The sequence below is a fragment of the Amphiura filiformis genome, chromosome 2 (assembly GCF_039555335.1).
Source record: "Amphiura filiformis chromosome 2, Afil_fr2py, whole genome shotgun sequence".
Taxonomy (NCBI): Eukaryota; Metazoa; Echinodermata; class Ophiuroidea; order Amphilepidida; family Amphiuridae; genus Amphiura; species Amphiura filiformis.
Window position 1 is genome coordinate 46,599,210 of NC_092629.1, and position 22,198 is coordinate 46,621,407.

Consider the following 22,198-nt stretch of genomic DNA (forward strand, 5'->3'; position numbering starts at 1 on the left):
TCATTTTTCTCACGTCTGGTAATGCTTCATTTCTATGCACTAAGCAGTGCTTATTATAGTCGCAACCAATTATCATTTATTCTTCATTGGGTTAATCCAACATTTTTTGCCTTTTTGAAAGATTTTGCAAAAATAACTAATGTTCAAATCCGTTTTACTACCAAACTCATCAAAATTTGAACTTGAATTTTACTGAAAGTAGAGTCTAGACATGCTATTTTGACAATATGTTTTCAAAAATGTGGTACTTTGAATTGTTATTACGGTAGGTTGGATATATTTCCATTTATGAGAAAATCATGCTTAAAACTACATGTTTTTCAATTGAAAACTATCATTTAGAGAATTAATGTTAATTCTCCACAAGACCTTTAATAATACATTGTGAAAAAACATATTCTTTCATACATTTGATCCAGATATTGATGAATGTACTTTGAATACTGATGATTGTGACGACGGAATTGCAACATGCACCAATACACCAGGTTCATACACATGTGCATGTAATGGAGGTTACACCGGAGCTGGTACCACTGGAACATGCATGGGTTAGTGTATACTGTATTATACCTCCATGTAATAACACATAAGTCACACTATCTTTTAGAAATGGTGTATTGCTTCCACGATATGTTACTACAGTTGCTTACGTTTGTAAAACAAATTCAATTCGTGACCAATATTTGGTCATTTGGCATCTAAGTCACCTAATTTCTTCTGGTATTGGTTGCTTTCAACCGAGAAAGATAAGATTTGGATATCAGAAAATTCTGCACAAAATTAGCCAATTTTCATTAAAAATCTGTGATATATGTAGTGAGTGGTATTGACCCTGTCACTATCAATAACATTTTTCTCACGTCTGGTAATGCTTCATTTCTATGCACTAAGCAGTGCTTATTATAGTCGCAACCAATTATCATTTATTCTTCATTGGGTTAATCCAACATTTTTTGCCTTTTTGAAAGATTTTGCAAAAATAACTAATGTTCAAATCCGTTTTACTACCAAACTTATCAAAATTTGAACTTGAATTTTACTGAAAGTAGAGTCTAGGCATGCTATTTTGACAATATGTTTTCAAAAATGTGGTACTTTGAATTGTTATTACGGTAGGTTGGATATATTTCCATGTATGAGAAAATTATGCTTAAAACTACATGTTTTCAATTGAAAACTATCATTTAGAGAATTAATGTTAATTCTCCACAAGACCTTTAATAATACATTGTGAAAAAACATATTCTTTCATACATTTGATCCAGATATTAATGAATGTACGTTGAATACTGATGATTGTGACGACGGAATTGCAACATGCACCAATACACCAGGTTCATACACATGTGCATGTAATGGAGGTTACACCGGAGCTGGTACCACTGGAACATGCATGGGTTAGTGTATTCTGTATTACACCTCCATGTAATAACACATAAGTCACACTATCTTTTAGAAATGGTGTATTGCTTCCACGATATGTTACTACAGTTGCTTACGTTTGTAAAACAAATTCAATTCGTGACCAATATTTGGGCGAGCGACTGTTTCTGACGATGTATTATGTCACGCTTTCGTATGGCGAGATTATATTAGATCAAATATTACAGTCTTTATTCCAGCTAAATTGTTTTCCTTCGTGACGAATGAGCACAATCCAGTTTGGAACAATAGCAATATTTAATACCGTATTAACGTACGTAAAAACGTACGTTTCACGTGCTGCGTTTGGATCATCGCAATCTCTCTATTAACGGTAATAAAACACGCATAAGTGACAATGCTGCTCAATGGCTATACCACCGATAGTCCGACGAGGAAGTACTTGTTGCTTTTAGGTCATCTGAAAGGCTGCTTTAAAATCACTAGAAATTACCAAGTTAGATGCCAAACAATTGCATAATTTTGTTTAGAAGATTTCATATGTTAGTTTCTCTCATATTATATTACTTTTTTCAAATGTCACCAAACTTCATTCGTACGGCATCTATAGTTGTAACTTTCAGCTTGTACCGTGCATGCCCATTTTAAGGTACTCATGGTTCAGTGCGTTAAAACAAGAAGAATCTCAAATTAACCTATGCTTAGTATTTGGTCATTTGGCATCTAAGTCACCTAATTTCTTCTGGTATTGGTGGCTTTCAACTGAGAAAGATAAGATTTGGATATCAGAAAATTCTGCACAAAATTAGCCAATTTTCATTAAAAAACTGTGATATATGTAGTGAGTGGTATTGACCCTGTCACTATCAATATCATTTTTCTCACGTCTGGTAATGCTTCATTTCTATGCACTAAGCAGTGCTTATTATAGTCGCAACCAATTATCATTTATTTTTCATTGGGTTAATCCAACATTTTTTGCCTTTTTGAAAGATTTTGCAAAAATAACTAATGTTCAAATCCGTTTTACTACCAAACTCATCAAAATTTGAACTTGAATTTTACTGAAAGTAGAGTCTAGACATGCTATTTTGACAATATGTTTTCAAAAATGTGGTACTTTGAATTGTTATTACGGTAGGTTGGATATATTTCCATTTATGAGAAAATCATGCTTAAAACTACATGTTTTTCAATTGAAAACTATCATTTAGAGAATTAATGTTAATTCTCCACAAGACCTTTAATAATACATTGTGAAAAAACATATTCTTTCATACATTTGATCCAGATATTGATGAATGTACTTTGAATACTGATGATTGTGACGACGGAATTGCAACATGCACCAATACACCTGGTTCATACACATGTGCATGTAATGGAGGTTACACCGGAGCTGGTACCACTGGAACATGCATGGGTTAGTGTAATCTGTATTATACCTCCATGTAATAACACATAAGTCACACTATCTTTTAGATATGGTGTATTGCTTCCACGATATGTTACTACAGTTGCTTACGTTTGTAAAACAAATTCAATTCGTGACCAATATTTGGTCATTTGGCATCTAAGTCACCTAATTTCTTCTGGTATTGGTTGCTTTCAACCGAGAAAGATAAGATTTGGATATCAGAAAATTCTGCACAAAATTAGCCAATTTTCATTAAAAATCTGTGATATATGTAGTGAGTGGTATTGACCCTGTCACTATCAATATCATTTTTCTCACGTCTGGTGATGCTTCATTTCTATGCACTAAGCAGTGCTTATTATAGTCGCAACCAATTATCATTTATTCTTCATTGGCTTAATCCAACATTTTTTGCCTTTTTGAAAGATTTTGCAAAAATAACTAATGTTCAAATCCGTTTTACTACCAAACTCATCAAAATTTGAACTTGAATTTTACTGAAAGTAGAGTCTAGACATGCTATTTTGACAATATGTTTTCAAAAATGTGGTACTTTGAATTGTTATTACGGTAGGTTGATATATTTCCATTTATGAGAAAATCATGCTTAAAACTACATGTTTTTCAATTGAAAACTATCATTTAGAGAATTAATGTTAATTCTCCACAAGACCTTTAATAATACATTGTGAAAAAACATATTCTTTCATACATTTGATCCAGATATTGATGAATGTACTTTGAATACTGATGATTGTGACGACGGAATTGCAACATGCACCAATACACCAGGTTCATACACATGTGCATGTAATGGAGGTTACACCGGAGCTGGTACTACTGGAACATGCATGGGTTAGTGTATTCTGTATTATACCTCCATGTAATAACACATAAGTCACACTATCTTTTAGAAATGGTGTATTGCTTCCACGATATGTTACTACAGTTGCTTACGTTTGTAAAACAAATTCAATTCGTGACCAATATTTGGTCATTTGGCTTCTGGTATTGGTTGCTTTCAACCGAGAAAGATAAGATTTGGATATCAGAAAATTGTGCACAAAATTAGCCAATTTTCATTAAAAATCTGTGATATATGTAGTGAGTGGTATTGACCCTGTCACTATCAATAACATTTTTCTCACGTCTGGTAATGCTTCATTTCTATGCACTAAGCAGTGCTTATTATAGTCGCAACCAATTATCATTTATTCTTCATTGGGTTAATCCAACATTTTTGCCTTTTGAAAGATTTTGCAAAAATAACTAATGTTCAAATCCGTTTTACTACCAAACTTATCAAAATTTGAACTTGAATTTTACTGAAAGTAGAGTCTAGGCATGCTATTTTGACAATATGTTTTCAAAAATGTGGTACTTTGAATTGTTATTACGGTAGGTTGGATATATTTCCATTTATGAGAAAATCATGCTTAAAACTACATGTTTTTCAATTGAATACCTGAGTGGAAGAAGGGCCCAAATCCATCAAAACTGTTTTTGAGATATTAAGAAAAAACTTAATATTTGGAAAAGTTTTATAGACAGAATGTTTTTCGTCTTCAGGGGACCTTTAATACATGAACATACAATATTACATACATTCGAAATTAACAAATTCAAAGTATAGACCTCTGGAAAAGGCAACCGTTACTACTAGTTTCACAGCATACCCTCACTTACGATCATTGGGTATACCGATCATCAGACGGATAATTTGTCATGGTTTCAACTTGACAGTAATGCATATACATGTATATACATTCTGTGGTGTCAGAACCATGACAAAAGCCACATCCAGCACAAGTCTCTACTCCAAAAGTAGTCGAAAGTGCTCAACCACTATAAATAGTGGGGGCGTAATATAAGTATTATTTTTCAGGTGACTAACTTTGGAATTAAAAGTGCTCAAACCCATTACAGGTGAGCGTAGAAACAAATTCAAAGTATAGACCTCTGGAAAAGGCAACCGTTACTACTAGTTTCACAGCATACCCTCACTTACGATCATTGGGTATACCGATCATCAGACGGATAATTTGTCATGGTTTCAACTTGACAGTAATGCATATACATGTATATACATTCTGTGGTGTCAGAACCATGACAAAAGCCACATCCAGCACAAGTCTCTACTCCAAAAGTAGTCGAAAGTGCTCAACCACTATAAATAGTGGGGCGTAATATAAGTATTATTTTTCAGGTGACTAACTTTGGAATTAAAAGTGCTCAAACCCATTACAGGTATCCGTCTGATGATCGGTATACCCAATGATCGTAAGTGAGGGTATGCTGTGAAACTAGTAGTAACGGTTGCCTTTTCCAGAGGTCTATACTTTGAATTTGTTTCTACGCTCACCTGTAATGGGTTTGAGCACTTTTAATTCCAAAGTTAGTCACCTGAAAAATAATACTTACATTCGAAATTATATATGATGTTTCCATGGTAACGGTACAGGTCTTAGTACGAGCTGGAGTTGGGCCCTTCTTCCACTAATATACTGCAAGTGCCAGTTCTGTGTTATAAATATCTACAGAAATTAGTTAATCACCATTATGCACAAGTAGAACTCATGTAATATGTTAGCAAGAAAGTTTATTGTTGTGAAAAGCAGATTTCATGGATGAACAAAATTCCCCTTTAACCCTATATTTGTGGAAGAAGGGCCCAACTCCATGGAGTTGGGCCTTTCTTCCATGAAGACCATGATTAAGTGTATGTGGAAGACTATTTAGAGAGTCGATTTTGGCTCATCTTTCACACACAAGGAAGAACAGTCTGCTGGCAATAAAATGCTGGGTCTAACTCATTTTTGTAAAAAAATGGAGTTGGGCCCTTCTTCCACTCAGGTATTCAATTGAAAACTATCATTTAGAGAATTAATGTTAATTCTCCACAAGACCTTTAATAATACATTGTGAAAAAACATATTATTTCATACATTTGATCCAGATATTGATGAATGTACTTTGAATACTGATGATTGTGACGACGGAATTGCAACATGCACCAATACACCAGGTTCATACACATGTGCATGTAATGGAGGTTACACCGGAGCTGGTACCACTGGAACATGCATGGGTTAGTGTATTCTGTATTATACATCCATGAAATAACACATAAGTCACCCTATATTTTAGAAATGGTGTATTGCTTCCACGATATGTTACTACAGTTGCTTACGTTTGTAAAACAAATTCAATTCGTGACCAATATTTGGTCATTTGGCATCTAAGTCACCTAATTTCTTCTGGTATTGGTTGCTTTCAACCGAGAAAGATAAGATTTGGATATCAGAAAATTCTGCACAAAATTAGCCAATTTTCATTAAAAATCTGTGATATATGTAGTGAGTGGTATTGACCCTGTCACTATCAATATCATTTTTCTCACGTCTGGTAATGCTTCATTTCTATGCACTAAGCAGTGCTTATTATAGTCGCAACCAATTATAATTTATTCTTCATTGGGTTAATCCAACATTTTTTGCCTTTTTGAAAGATTTTGCAAAAATAACTAATGTTCAAATCCGTTTTACTACCAAACTCATCAAAATTTGAACTTGAATTTTACTGAAAGTAGAGTCTAGGCATGCTATTTTGACAATATTTTTTCAAAAATGTGGTACTTTGAATTGTTATTACGGTAGGTTGGATATATTTCCATGTATGAGAAAATTATGCTTAAAACTACATGTTTTTCAATTGAAAACTATCATTTAGAGAATTAATGTTAATTCTCCACAAGACCTTTAATAATACATTGTGAAAAAACATATTCTTTCATACATTTGATCCAGATATTAATGAATGTACGTTGAATACTGATGATTGTGACGACGGAATTGCAACATGCACCAATACACCAGGTTCATACACATGTGCATGTAATGGAGGTTACACCGGAGCTGGTACCACTGGAACATGCATGGGTTAGTGTATTCTGTATTACACCTCCATGTAATAACACATAAGTCACACTATCTTTTAGAAATGGTGTATTGCTTCCACGATATGTTACTACAGTTGCTTACGTTTGTAAAACAAATTCAATTCGTGACCAATATTTGGGCGAGCGACTGTTTCTGACGATGTATTATGTCACGCTTTCGTATGGCGAGATTATATTAGATCAAATATTACAGTCTTTATTCCAGCTAAATTGTTTTCCTTCGTGACGAATGAGCACAATCCAGTTTGGAACAATAGCAATATTTAATACCGTATTAACGTACGTAAAAACGTACGTTTCACGTGCTGCGTTTGGATCATCGCAATCTCTCTATTAACGGTAATAAAACACGCATAAGTGACAATGCTCCTCAATGGCTATACCACCGATAGTCCGACGAGGAAGTACTTGTTGCTTTTAGGTCATCTGAAAGGCTGCTTTAAAATCACTAGAAATTACCAAGTTAGATGCCAAACAATTGCATAATTTTGTTTAGAAGATTTCATATGTTAGTTTCTCTCATATTATATTACTTTTTTCAAATGTCACCAAACTTCATTCGTACGGCATCTATAGTTGTAACTTTCAGCTTGTACCGTGCATGCCCATTTTAAGGTACTCATGGTTCAGTGCGTTAAAACAAGAAGAATCTCAAATTAACCTATGCTTAGTATTTGGTCATTTGGCATCTAAGTCACCTAATTTCTTCTGGTATTGGTGGCTTTCAACTGAGAAAGATAAGATTTGGATATCAGAAAATTCTGCACAAAATTGGCCAATTTTCATTAAAAAACTGTGATATATGTAGTGAGTGGTATTGACCCTGTCACTATCAATATCATTTTTCTCACGTCTGGTAATGCTTCATTTCTATGCACTAAGCAGTGCTTATTATAGTCGCAACCAATTATCATTTATTCTTCATTGGGTTAATCCAACATTTTTGCCTTTTTGAAAGATTTTGCAAAAATAACTAATGTTCAAATCCGTTTTACTACCAAACTCATCAAAATTTGAACTTGAATTTTACTGAAAGTAGAGTCTAGACATGCTATTTTGACAATATGTTTTCAAAAATGTGGTACTTTGAATTTTTATTACGGTAGGTTGGATATATTTCCATTTATGAGAAAATCATGCTTAAAACTACATGTTTTTCAATTGAAAACTATCATTTAGAGAATTAATGTTAATTCTCCACAAGACCTTTAATATTACATTGTGAAAAAACATATTCTTTCATACATTTGATCCAGATATTGATGAATGTACTTTGAATACTGATGATTGTGACGACGGAATTGCAACATGCACCAATACACCTGGTTCATACACATGTGCATGTAATGGAGGTTACACCGGAGCTGGTACCACTGGAACATGCATGGGTTAGTGTAATCTGTATTATACCTCCATGTAATAACACATAAGTCACACTATCTTTTAGATATGGTGTATTGCTTCCACGATATGTTACTACAGTTGCTTACGTTTGTAAAACAAATTCAATTCGTGACCAATATTTGGTCATTTGGCATCTAAGTCACCTAATTTCTTCTGGTATTGGTTGCTTTCAACCGAGAAAGATAAGATTTGGATATCAGAAAATTCTGCACAAAATTAGCCAATTTTCATTAAAAATCTGTGATATATGTAGTTAGTGGTATTGACCCTGTCACTATCAATATCATTTTTCTCACGTCTGGTAATGCTTCATTTCTATGCACTAAGCAGTGCTTATTATAGTCGCAACCAATTATCATTTATTCTTCATTGGCTTAATCCAACATTTTTTGCCTTTTTGAAAGATTTTGCAAAAATAACTAATGTTCAAATCCGTTTTACTACCAAACTCATCAAAATTTGAACTTGAATTTTACTGAAAGTAGAGTCTAGGCATGCTATTTTGACAATATGTTTTCAAAAATGTGGTACTTTGAATTGTTATTACGGTAGGTTGGATATATTTCCATGTATGAGAAAATTATGCTTAAAACTACATGTTTTTCAATTGAAAACTATCATTTAGAGAATTAATGTTAATTCTCCACAAGACCTTTAATAATACATTGTGAAAAAACATATTCTTTCATACATTTGATCCAGATATTAATGAATGTACGTTGAATACTGATGATTGTGACGACGGAATTGCAACATGCACCAATACACCAGGTTCATACACATGTGCATGTAATGGAGGTTACACCGGAGCTGGTACCACTGGAACATGCATGGGTTAGTGTATTCTGTATTACACCTCCATGTAATAACACATAAGTCACACTATCTTTTAGAAATGGTGTATTGCTTCCACGATATGTTACTACAGTTGCTTACGTTTGTAAAACAAATTCAATTCGTGACCAATATTTGGGCGAGCGACTGTTTCTGACGATGTATTATGTCACGCTTTCGTATGGCGAGATTATATTAGATCAAATATTACAGTCTTTATTCCAGCTAAATTGTTCTCCTTCGTGACGAATGAGCACAATCTAGTTTGGAACAATAGCAATATTTAATACCGTATTAACGTACGTAAAAACGTACGTAAAAACGTACGTGAAAACGTACGTTTCACGTGCTACGTTTGGATCATCGCAATCTCTCTATTAACGGTAATAAAACACGCATAAGTGACAATGCTCCTCAATGGCTATACCACCGATAGTCCGACGAGGAAGTACTTGTTGCTTCTAGGTCATCTGAAAGGCTGCTTTAAAATCACTAAAAATTACCAAGTTAGATGCCAAACAATTGCATAATTTTGTGACCAGTGGCTTGCTTGACTCATTTCCTATTAGATAATGGTATTAGCATTACCATGCAGAAATAAACTGTACTATTTTTAAAGCAAAATAACCAAATCTGAAACGATATGGCCTGAACGCTCCGACTTGCCTTAAGGGGTAGCTTTAACCATGAAGGGGCTCATTTTTATAGTATTTATTCGTTTAATTAATATTTATAATAATAAGTATGAGTTATTTTGGCTGACCCTCATGTGACATATCATGCACGTCTCTTTAAAAAAATACACTTTAGGTTAAATGCCGATTTTCAGAAAATACATGTGCGTACCTCCTTATGATCAAATAATATACCCAGAATGATGCATACACATTGTTTTCTTTATTCTATTGTTAATTTATCAATAATTAAAAAAAAATCAATTATTGATTTTCATTTGTTTAAAAGATATATTTTTATATCTCGCGTTTTTGTATATTGCAAAAATGCTGAATTTTATGACACGCCCCTTAAAAAACCAAAAAAGAGTACCACAATTTAAGGCTACATGCTCTTTTTGGTTGAAATTTTTGGCGAAATAATCCCATAAAACATTAAAGTAATCTGTTCCCACAACTAAATATGATAGTCAGGAAATTAATGATGCATCTGGTAGCTTAGATCATAACTTTCATTATACTTAGTTGCAATTATCCCAGATAATTCTTGATTTGTTTTTACAGAGTCTTGAATTGTCGATGTTTTTGATCAAAAACATCACTCGGTGTATTTTGAAACTCGAGGCATTAACTCTTCTCAAATTAGCCCCAAATCATAATTTATTATATGCACGTGTAGCAAACACCAATGGGAATAATTGGACGTTGTTTGCGGAGCATAAATTTGGTTTGATTTTATTTCACAATAATTCTAAGGTGAGAATTTTGACCTGACATTTCCTTTTTGGATTTCCAATTTAAATTCATTGATATGTGATATTTTGAATAAATAAAGAGTACGCTTACCTTTCTGCAACACTTCCCGGTATCATTAAGCATCTGCTGATAACCAACATTTTAGCTGAAAACAGTCCATTCCTATCATTTTTGAACAAAATATGGTTCAAAAGTGCGTACACTAGGCGTATATACTGGCACAGCGAGGTAATGCAGAGAGCTTTTTACGGTGGGGTATCTATTGTGAGCTATTAGGGTAGGCCTATAGTATATCTTCCCGCAAGTGACAAGATATATCAAGCAGGTACATACATAAGGGCGGTATATTCAAACGCTATTGTCTGGATCATTGAGTATCGATTGCGCACGTATACATGTAACACGGATGTGTGTGGTCCTCCCCAGGTTTTGACATGAATTACAAATGACGTCGTGAATGACCCAGCGTTTTCATTTATTATTACTAAATTAATCGTCGTTTATCACGAGTCCTAAGAGTCGTACCACTTCAATTCATAGAGTCATATGTCTTTCTATCACCGTATTCCTACCAAAATCTGATTTTCAATACACTAGAAACGTGTTGATATGTATATCTTTGAAAATCGCCGAATGTTAATCACAGTCAGTAGGCATCTTTAGCATTCATAGTGCAATTGGCAGTGGTTCGAACCCCGGTGAAAATTTTAGTATTTTTTATTCTTTTTACTAATGCGCTGTGCCGTTTTTCAAACACGCCCCTGAATGAAACTGATGGGCAAGTACCCTTAAAGCAGTTTTGAATAGCTTATGGACACAATGACTTCAGGTGTTGTTAAGTAAGAAATAATTTGATGAGTATAGAAGAGATAAGGGGTCAAAAATAGGGAAAAAAAACACACGTAAATTAGTCAAACTGAACTGGTATTAAAAACGTTACCTTAAAAGATAGTTCAAAGCTGTACTTTCTTGTATGAAACAAGGAGAGTACACCATTTAATGGGGTAGTTTTTCAATGTTGAAAAGTGATCCCTATATATTTCTATATTGTCTTGAAATTTGACAAGATGCAGTTTTAATATGTCATTTTTGGGTCAAAATGACCCATTTTTAGGAAGTGTCATTTTAAATATGAAAGGGGGTCAGCTGATTTTTTAATATGTGCTTTTGCAATATATCTCACTAACCATCAATAACATAAAGTATGATCAAAATTGGCTGACCCCCATCTGACACCCCTGCATGATCCTTACAAAATATTACTCTTAAACCTATCACTATCAATATCATTTTTCTCACATCTGGTAATGTTTAATTTCTAAACACTAAATCATTATCACCATCAATATCATTTGTTCTGCACTTGGGTAATGCATCATTTTCTAAACACCAATAAGTTTTACTTTTCAAAAAGATTTAACTTTTAACAGTGCATTTTGAAAAATATCTTATTCCATACATTTGACCCAGATATTGATGAATGTACTTTGAATACTGATGATTGTGACGACGACGCAATTGCAACATGCACCAATACACCACCTGGTTCATTCACATGTGCATGTAATGAAGGTTACAATGGAGCTGGTATTACTGGAACATGCATGGGTTAGTATGTTTTGTACCATACCTATTCCATGTAAGCTATACACAAGTCAAACTTTCTTATGGAAATGGTGTATTCCTTTTAAAATGTGTTACTAAGGTTGTTAAAGTTTTAAAAAAAATCAATTCGTGACCAATATTTGGACGATCGGCTGTTTATTGCGATGTATTATATCACGCTTGTGTATGGCAGGTGGGATATCCACAATAAATATTAGTAATACTAACTGATTATTGTACATCACTTAACTTGGTATTATGAACGATTATGAAAAACACGCATAACTGACAATGTTCCTTAATATTAATGGTTATACCACTGATAGTAAGACAAGGAAGTATTTCTTGTTTGTAGGCCATCTGCAAAGGCTGCTTTAAAATCACTAAACATTACCAAGTTATATGCCAAACAATTGTATGTTTGGATGCATTGAAATGGTATGTTTTCTCTCATTTTAATACCCTTTTTTAATTTTACCAAAATTCATCCGTTTATACAATCAAGATATGGACGACTGCGCCGGTAACCCGTGTATGAATGGTGGTACATGTACAGATGGGGTCAATAGCTACACATGCGCATGTGTAACAGGCTACGCAGGGTCCGACTGTGGGACAAGTAAGTACAAATAAGCAAGTGGACCTGTCAAAATGTATGTTTTTATTTAACAGATCAAAATATTTCATCGCATCTAATTTATATTTCTCTAAGTTGTAGTTGGGACACAAAAAAAGGTTTAAATATCTAAACATCTAGCCACTATTGATTCTTTCTTTGGAACAAAACCATGATGAAACATTATACAGCCACTTAGAATTCCTTTAAAGGTAGTCAAACATTGTAGGGTATTGTTATCTTTTGTATAATAAGAACTTCTAAACAAACAGAAATAGAAATAAAGAGGTATTATATACTGCTAAGTATTATTTTAGATTCTATGTTTATACAATCAAGATACCGACGACTGCGCCGGTAACCCGTGTATGAATGGTGGTACATGTACAGATGGGGTCAATAGCTACACATGCGCATGTGTAACAGGCTACGCAGGGTCCGACTGTGGGACAAGTAAGTACAAATAAGCAAGTGAACCTGTCAAAACCTGTTTTAGGAAGGAGAGTACCACTAGAATGTACCTCTTTTTCTTGACATATGAAATGGGCCGCTGGTTTTGAGTCGCTGGGTTTTCGGTGGGGAGATTGGGTTCCTTGCCCCTGTAGTGTGCATAATTTTTGTTGCCGGTGTGTGGTTGTTTTTTGGGAGGAGTGCGAAACTGGTCACAGGATTTGTCGGGGGTGTGGTACCACATTGATGTGTGTAATATCATATGTAAAGTGCAATCGAAATATTTCTTTATTCTTGTACCTTTAAGTCTTAGGCTCATCAAGGACCACAGTGGAAATAAGTGTGCTTTTAAATGTATTCTTTTCTGTGTCTTTTATCCTTGGTTTGAATACTAAATAAAATGAAATGAAATGAAATGAAAATGTATGATTTTTATGTAACATATCAAATTATTTCATCGCAGCTAATTTATATTCCTCTAGGTTGTAGTTGGGATAAATAAGAAATGAACAAACAAAAAAGGTTTAAATATCTAAACATCAACATTTAGTCACGATTGATTCTTTCTTTGAAAAAAAAACCCCATAATGAATCGTTCTACAGCCATTTAGAATTCCTTTAAAAGTAGTCAAACGTTGCAGTGTATTGTTATCTTTTGTATAATAAGAACTTCTAAACAAACAGAAAGAGAAATAAAGAAATGTTATGTACTGCTTAGCATTATTTTAGATTCTATGTTTATACAATCAAGATATCGACGACTGCGCCGGTAACCCGTGTATGAATGGTGGTACATGTACAGATGGAGTCAATAGCTACACATGCGCATGTGTAACAGGCTACGAAGGGTCCGACTGTGGGACAAGTAAGTACAAATAAGCAAGTGAACCTGACAAAATGTATGGTTTTTATGTAACATATCAAATTATTTCTTCGCAGCTAATTTATATTTCTCTAGGTTCTAGTTGGGATAAATAAGAAATAAAAAAAAAAAAAAGATTTAAATATCTACACATCAACCTTCAGTCACGATTGATTCTTTCTTTGAAACAAAAACCATAATGAATCGTTCTACAGCCACTTAGAATTCCTTTAAAAGTAGTCAAACATTGCAGGGTATTGTTATCTTTTGTATAATAAGAATTTCTAAACAAACAGAAAGAGAAATAAAGAGATATTATGTACTGCTAAGCATTATTTTAGATTCTATGTTTATACAATCAAGATACCGACGACTGCGCCGGTAACCCGTGTATGAATGGTGGTACATGTACAGATGGGGTCAATAGCTACACATGCGCATGTGTAACAGGCTACGCAGGGTCCGACTGTGGGACAAGTAAGTACAAATAAGCAAGTGAACCTGTCAAAACCTGTTTTAGGAAGGGAGGTACCACTAGAATGTACCTCTTTTTCTTGACATATGAAATGGGCCGCTGGTCTTGAGTCGCTGGGTTTTCGGTGGGGAGATTGGGTTCCTTGCGCCTGTAGTGTGCATAATTTTTGTTGCCGGTGTGTGGTTTTTTCTTGGGAGGAGTGCGAAACTGGTCACTGGATTTGTCGGGGGTGTGGTACCACATTGATGTGTGTAATATCATATGTAAAGTGCAATCCAAATATTTCTTTATTCTTGTACCTTTAAGTCTTAGGCTCATCAAGGACCACAGTGGAAATAAGTGTGCTTTTAAATGTATTCTTTTCTGTGTCTTTTATCCTTGGTTTGAATACTAAATAAAATGAAATGAAATGAAATGAAAATGTATGGTTTTTATGTAACATATCAAATTATTTCATCGCAGCTAATTTATATTCCTCTAGGTTGTAGTTGGGATAAATAAGAAATGAACACACAAAAAAGGTTTAAATATCTAAACATCAACATTTAGTCACGATTGATTCTTTCTTTGAAAAAAAAAACCCATAATGAATCGTTCTACAGCCATTTAGAATTCCTTTAAAAGTAGTCAAACATTGCAGGGTATTATTATCTTTTGTATAATAAGAACTTCTAAACAAACAGAAAGAGAAATAAAGAGATATTATGTACTGCGAAGCATTATTTTAGATTCAATGTTTATACACGCCAGATATCGACGACTGCGCCGGTAACCCGTGTATGAATGGTGGTACATGTACAGATGGGGTCAATAGCTACACATGTGCATGTGTAACAGGCTACGCAGGGTCCGACTGTGGGACAAGTAAGTACTAAAAAGCAAGTAAACCTGTCAAAATGTATGTTTTTATTTATCATATCAAAATATTTCATCGCAGCTAATTTATATTTCTCTTAGGTTGTAGTTGGGATAAATAAGAAATGAACACACAAAAAAAGGTTTTAATGTTTAAACATCAACCTTCAGTCACGATTGATTCTTTCTTTGGAAAAAACATAATGAAACATTTTACAGCCACTTAGAATTCCTTTAAAGGTAGTCAAACATTGGAGGATATTATTATCTTTTGTCTAATAAGAACTTCTAAAACAAACAGAAAGAGAAATAAAGAGATATTATGTACTGCTAAGCATTATTTTAGATTCTATCTTTATACAATCAAGATATCGTCGACTGCGCCGGCAACCCTTGTATGAATGGTGGTACATGTACAGATGGGGTCAATACCTACACATGCGCATGTGTAACAGGCTACGCAGGGTCCGACTGTGGGACAAGTAAGTACTAATAAGCAAGTGAACCTGTCAAAATGTATGTTTTTATTTAACATATCAAAATATTTTTATCGCTGCTAATTTATATTTCTCTAGGTTGTAGTTGGGACACATAAAAGGTTTAAATATCTAAACATCAACCTTCAGCCACGATTGATTCTTTCTTTCGAAAAAACATAATGCAACATTATACAGCCACTTAGAACTCCTTTAAAGGTAGTCAAACATTGGAGGATATTATTATCTTTTGTCTAATAAGAACTTCTAAACAAACAGAAAGAGAAATAAAGAAATATTTTGTACTGCTAAGAATTATTTTACATTCTATGTTTATACAATCAAGATATCGACGACTGCGCCGGTAACCCGTGTATGAATGGTGGTACATGTACAGATGGGGTCAATAGCTACACATGCGCATGTGTAACAGGCTACGCAGGGTCCGACTGTGGGACAAGTAAGTACAAAATGGTTTTTATGTAACATATCAAATTATTTCATCACACCTAATTTATATTTCTCTAGGTTGTAGTTGGGATAAATAAGAAATGAACACACAAAAAAAGGTTTTAATGTTTAAACATCAACATTCAGTCACCCTTGATTCTTTCTTTGGAAAAACACGTAATGAATCGTTCTACAGCCACTTAGAATTCCTTTAAAAGTAGTCAAATATTGAAGGGTATTGTTATCTTGTGTCTGGTAAGAAGTCCTAAACAAACAGAAAGAAAAATAAAGAGATATTATGTACTGCTAAGCATTATTTTAGATTCTATGTTTATACAATCAAGATACCGACGACTGCGCCGTTAACCCGTGTATGAATGGTGGTACATGTACAGATGGGGTCAATAGCTACACATGCGCATGTGTAACAGGCTACGCAGGGTCCGACTGTGGGACAAGTAAGTACTAATAAGCAAGTGAATCTGTCAAAATGTATGGTATTTATGTAACATGTCAATATATTTCATCGCAGCTAATTTACATTTCTCTAGGTTGTAGTTGGGATAAATAAGAAATGAACACACAAAAAAGGTTTAAATATCTAAACATCAACATTTAGTCACGATTGATTCTTTCTTTGAAAAAAAAAACCCATAATGACTCGTTCTACAGCTATTTAGAATTCCTTTAAAAGTAGTCAAACATTGCAGGGTATTGTTATCTTTTGTATAATAAGAACTTCTAAACAAACAGAAAGAGAAATAAAGAGATATTATGTACTGCTAAGCAGTATTTTAGATTCAATGTTTATACACGCCAGATATCGACGACTGCGCCGGTAACCCGTGTATGAATGGTGGTACATGTACAGATGGGGTCAATAGCTACACATGTGCATGTGTAATAGGCTACGCAGGGTCCGACTGTGGGACAAGTAAGTAGTATAAAGCAAGTGAACCTGTCAAAATGTATGTTTTTATTTAACATATCAAAATATTTCCTCGCAGCTAATTTATATTTATCTAGGTTGTAGTTGGGACACAAAAACGGTTTAAATATCTAAACATCAACCTTCAGCCACTATTGATTCTTTCTTTGGAAAAAAACATAATGAAACATTATACAGCCACTTAAAATTCCTTTAAAGGTAGTCAAACATTGGAGGATATTATTATATTTTGTCTAATAAGAACTTCTAAACAAACAGAAAGAGAAATAAAGAAATATTTTGTACTGCTATGCATTATTTTAGATTCTATGTTTATACAATCAAGATATCGACGACTGCGCCGGTAACCCGTGTATTAATGGTGGTACATGTACAGATGGAGTCAATAGCTACACATGCGCATGTGTAACAGGCTACGAAGGGTCCGACTGTGGGACAAGTAAGTACAAATAAGCAAGTGAACCTGTCAAAATGTATGGTTTTTATGTAACATATCAAATTATTTCTTCGCAGCTAATTGATATTTCTCTAGGTTCTAGTTGGGATAAATAAGAAATAAACAAAAAAAAAAGATTTAAATATCTACACATCAACCTTCAGTCACGATTGATTCTTTGAAAAAAAAAACCATAATGAATCGTTCTACAGCCACTTAGAATTCCTTTAAAAGTAGTCAAACATTGCAGGGTATTGTTATCTTTTGTATAATAAGAATTTCTAAACAAACAGAAAGAGAAATAACTAGAGCGGTTCTCGGGTTGCGCGGTTTTCGGCATACGCGGTTGGTGTGTAAGGTTGTTGGGTGATGGTATGGTAGTGGTTGTGTTTAAATGTGAGTTTCTTTTCAGAACCCTGTATGGGCGAAGCCCGGATGGTGGATGGGGAGTGTGGGGTGATTAAAGAAGGAAATAATATGGCAATGTAATAGGCCGCACAGCTGTGTAATGTTTATGTTTTACAAGATGCCCAGAGCACGGGTTGGGATATGGAAAATCCTCTCGTGGTGTCGAGTTCACAACAGGTGTTGGTATTGCTTTACCAAAACAACCCGAGCCGTGTGTTGGAAGATTTTGTATGTTTAGACAGTCTTCTAGCAATGTTGACTGTACCCACCAAGTTTCATGCCCATACGACAGATTTTAGTAATTTGACCTCAGATGACCCATGAGTGACCTTGGATTACCCCCAAAATGACCTTCCAAAAATTTGACTCTTAATGTTGACTGTACTCACCAAATTTCATGCTGTTATGACAGTTTTAATTTGACCTCAGATGACCCTGGGTGACCTCGGATGACACCGAAATGACCTTCCAATAACTTGACTCTAAATGTTGAATATACCCACCAAGTTTCGTGCCCATATAACAGTTTTAGTAATTTGACCTCAGATGCCCCTGGGTGACCTCGGATGACCCCGAAATGACCTTCCAAAAATTGACTCTAAGTGTTGACTATGCCCAACAAGTTTCGTGCCCATATGATAGTTTTTAGTAATGTGACCTCAGATGAACTCTGTGTGACCTTGGATGGAAGGGGGAAATGGGGAGGAACGGGAGGGAAGCTATGATTTCCTTTCTCCATGCTCAAAATTAAATGTTGAAATTAAAGTTTTCATTTTTCGTTGGAAAGGGTGTGCCCGAGTGATTGCGTATTAAAACAGACGTTAACAAACAAAAACAAAATTCCCTAAATTGTTATGCCAAAATAAAAAAATTCATCTTGTAAATGTTTGGCTCTATGTAAAGTTTGGAAGGATTTTTGTTTCTCAAAAAAGAAAAGAAAATCTGGTGTCATAATGAATCAAAAGATGTATGTTTTATACAGTAAATGAAGTAAAAATTATGATGAGCAGTGATTATGCCATCTAATCTAATCTTAATATTTCGTCTTTTTGTCAAATTGTCAAAAGTATGTGATAGCCGATTTATTGCTCAACCGCACCAAGTATTTAGTTTTGTTTAGTTGTGTCGTTAAAATACCCAAACAATTAAGTTTCCGACGATACAGTTCTATCACGGACACCCTGTGTATAGCATGTTTGTACTACAGTATCGATTTTATTGAAGGTCACTGGTAAACAAACACTTGATAGTCTGTGCCTCGGGCCAGACTGTATGTGGCTATCACGATGTTTGTTCGGATCGCCCGACATAAATTGGATGTGTAGGAGACTAGGTATGTGCAAACAAATGAGCGTTTCCAAAAGCAACACAAAAGCAAACAAAAAATACACCCATTGCCCGCTATTTACTGCACGAAATGAACGACTCTAATCAGGTACCGCACGAAATGAACGACTCTAATCAGCTGCGGCAATTCCACAATCATGCACAATGGTGCATAGGCCTATCTTATGCACGTATTCTTATTCGTGCATTTGACGGACTTAGGTGTTTTTGTTTTTGTTAAATATCTCCTCTCCTGAACACATATTATTATAGAAAATCTATCTACTTCTTCATTCGCTTACATACTATATACCCTGCAACTTTCAATCTACACAGTGGTTAGATAACCCCTTAAACGTGCGAACAAATATTGCAAAACAAAATTAAAGTATGGCTCTCCGCCTATGGCTCCGCCCATACAAAGAGATATTATGTACTGCTAAGCATTATTTTAGATTCTATGTTTATCAATCAAGATACCGACGACTGCGCCGGTAACCCGTGTATGAATGGTGGTACATGTACAGATGGGGTCAATAGCTACACATGCGCATGTGTAACAGGCTACGCAGGGTCCGACTGTGGGACAAGTAAGTACAAATAAGCAAGTGAACCTGTCAAAACCTGTTTTAGGAAGGGAGGTACCACTAGAATGTACCTCTGTTTCTTGACATATGAAATGGGCCGCTGGTCTTGAGTCGCTGGGTTTTCGGTGGGGAGATTGGGCTCCTTGCCCTTGTAGTGTGCGTGCCTTAATGTGGGCGTTGTGCGGTTGAGTGTCGGGTAGGGAGCGAAAGTGGTTCCAGGATACCACTAGAATGTACCTCTGTTTCTTGACATATGAAATGGGCCGCTGGTCTTGAGTCGCTGGGTTTTCGGTGGGGAGATTGGGTTCCTTGCCCCTGTAGTGTGCATAATTTTTGTTGCCGGTGTGTGGTTGTTTCTTGGGAGGAGTGCAAAACTGGTCACAGGATTTGTCGGGGGGTGTGGTACCACATTGATGTGTGTAATATCATATGTAAAGTGCAATCCGAATATTTCTTTATTCTTGTACCTTTAAGTCTTAGGCTCATCAAGGACCACAGTGGAAATAAGTGTGCTTTTAAATGTATTCTTTTCTGTGTCTTTTATCCTTGGTTTGAATACTAAATAAAATGAAATGAAATGAAATGAAACTGTATGGTTTTTATGTAACATATCAAATTATTTCATCGCAGCTAATTTATATTTCTCTAGGTTGTAGTTGGGATAAATAAGAAATGAACACACAAAAAATGTTTAAATATCTAAACATCAACATTTAATCACGATTGATTCTTTCTTTGAAAAAACAACCCATAATGAATCGTTCTACAGCCATTTAGAATTCCTTTAAAAGTAGTCAAACATTGCAGGGTATTGTTATCTTTTGTATAATAAGAACTTCTAAACAAACAGAAAGAGAAATAAAGAGGTATTATGTACTGCTAAGTATTATTTTAGATTCTATGTTTATACAATCAAGATACCGACGACTGCGCCGGTAACCCGTGTATGAATGGTGGTACATGTACAGATGGGGTCAATAGCTACACATGCGCATGTGTAACAGGCTACGCAGGGTCCGACTGTGGGACAAGTAAGTACAAATAAGCAGTGAACCTGCCAAAATGTATGGTTTTTATGTAACATATCAAATTATTTCATCGCACCTAAATTATATTTCTCTAGGTTGTAGTTGGGATAAATAAGAAATGAACACACAAAAAAAGGTTTTTTAATGTTTCAACATCAACATTCAGTCACGCTTGATTCTTTCTTTGGAAAAAACATAACGAATCGTTCTACAGCCACTTAGACTTCCTTTAAATGTAGTCAAACATTGTAAGGTATTGTTATCTTTTCTCTAATAAGAACTTCTAAACAAACAGAAAGAGAAATAAAGAAATTTTATGTACTGCTAAGCATTATTTTAGATTCTATGTTTATACAATCAAGATATCATCGACTGCGCCGGTAACCCGTGTATGAATGGTGGTACATGTACAGATGGAGTCAATAGCTACACATGCGCATGTGTAACAGGCTACGAAGGGTCCGACTGTGGGACAAGTAAGTACAAATAAGCAAGTGAACCTGTCAAAATGTATGGTTTTTATGTAACATATCAAATTATTTCTTCGCAGCTAATTTATATTTCTCTAGGTTCTAGTTGGGATAAATAAGAAATAAACACACACAAAAGATTTAAATATCTACACATCAACCTTCAGTCACGATTGATTCTTTCTTTGAAACAAAAAACCACAATGAATCGTTCTACAGCCACTTAGAATTCCTTTAAAAGTAGTCAAACATTGCAGGGTATTGTTATCTTTTGTATAATAAGAATTTCTAAACAAACAGAAAGAGAAATAAAGATATATTATGTACTGCTAAGCATTATTTTAGATTATATGTTTATACAATCAAGATACCGACGACTGCGCCGGTAACCCGTGTATGAATGGTGGTACATGTACAGATGGGGTCAATAGCTACACATGCGCATGTGTAACAGGCTACGCAGGGTCCGACTGTGGGACAAGTAAGTACAAATAAGCAAGTGAACCTGTCAAAACCTGTTTTAGGACGGGAGGTACCACTCGAATGTACCTCTTTTTCTTGACATATGAAATGGGCCGCTGGTCTTGAGTCGCTGGGTTTTCGGTGGGGAGATTGGGTTCCTTGCGCCTGTAGTGTGCATAATTTTTGTTGCCGGTGTGTGGTTGTTTCTTGGGAGGAGTGCGAAACTGGTCACAGGATTTGTCGGGGGTGTGGTACCACATTGATGTGTGTAATATCATATGTAAAGTGCAATCCAAATATTTCTTTATTCTTGT